Raw genomic sequence first — 1,003 nt, forward strand, 5'->3', positions numbered from 1 at the left:
TGTCCCCCGTCCCCTAGACCCTCCGTGTGGCCCTCCAGGGGGGATGGTCCCGGGGACCCAGCTCAGGCTGTCAGTCCCCTGGACCCTCGTGTGGCCCTCCCAGGTGGACCATCCCGCGGACCCAGCTCAGCCTGTCCCCTGTCCCCTAGACCCTCCGTGTGACCATCCAGGGGGGATGGTCCCGGGGACCCAGCTCAGCCTGTCTGTCCCCTGGGCCCTCGTGTGGCCCTTCAGGGGGACAGTCCCAGGAACCCAGCTCAGCCTGTCTGTCCCCTGGACCCTCGTGTGGCCCTCCACAGGGGATGGTCCCGGGACCTGGCTCAGCCTGTCTGTCCCCTGGACCCTCCGTGTGGCCCTCCAGGAGGATGGTCCCAGGGACCCAGCTCAGGCTGTCTGTCCCCTGGACCCTCGTGTGGCCCTCCAGGGGGACAGTCCCGGGACCCAGGTTAGCCCATCTGTCCCCTGGACCCTCGTGTGGCCCTCCAGGGGTACGGCCCCAGGACCCAGCTCAGCCCGTCCCCTGTCCCCTGGAAGCTCCGTGTGGTCCTCCAGGGGGGATGGTCCCGGGACCCATCTCAGCCTGTCTGTCCCCTGGACCCTCGTGTGGCCCTCCAGGATGGACCATCCCGGGGACCCAACTCAGCCTATCCCCTGTCCCCTAGACCCTCCGTGTGGCCCTCCAGGAGGATGGTCCCAGGGACCCAGCTCAGGCTGTCAGTCCCCTGGACCCTCGTGTGGCCCTCCAGGGGGAAGGTACCGGGACCCAGCTCAGCTCGTCCGTCCCCTGGACCCTCGTGTGGCCCTCCAGGATGGACCATCCCGCGGACCCAGCTCAGCCTGTCCCCTGTCCCCTAGACCCTCCGTGTGACCATCCAGGGGGGATGGTCCCGGGGACCCAGCTTAGGCTGTCTGTCCCCTGGACCCTCGTGTGGCCCTCCAGGGGGACGGTCCCGGGACCCAGCTCAGCCTGTCTGTCCCCTGGACCCTCGTGTGGCCCTCCAGG

The sequence above is a fragment of the Herpailurus yagouaroundi genome, unplaced genomic scaffold, assembly GCF_014898765.1.
Source record: "Herpailurus yagouaroundi ecotype Mexico unplaced genomic scaffold, PumYag 248, whole genome shotgun sequence".
NCBI classification, from domain to species: domain Eukaryota; kingdom Metazoa; phylum Chordata; class Mammalia; order Carnivora; family Felidae; genus Herpailurus; species Herpailurus yagouaroundi.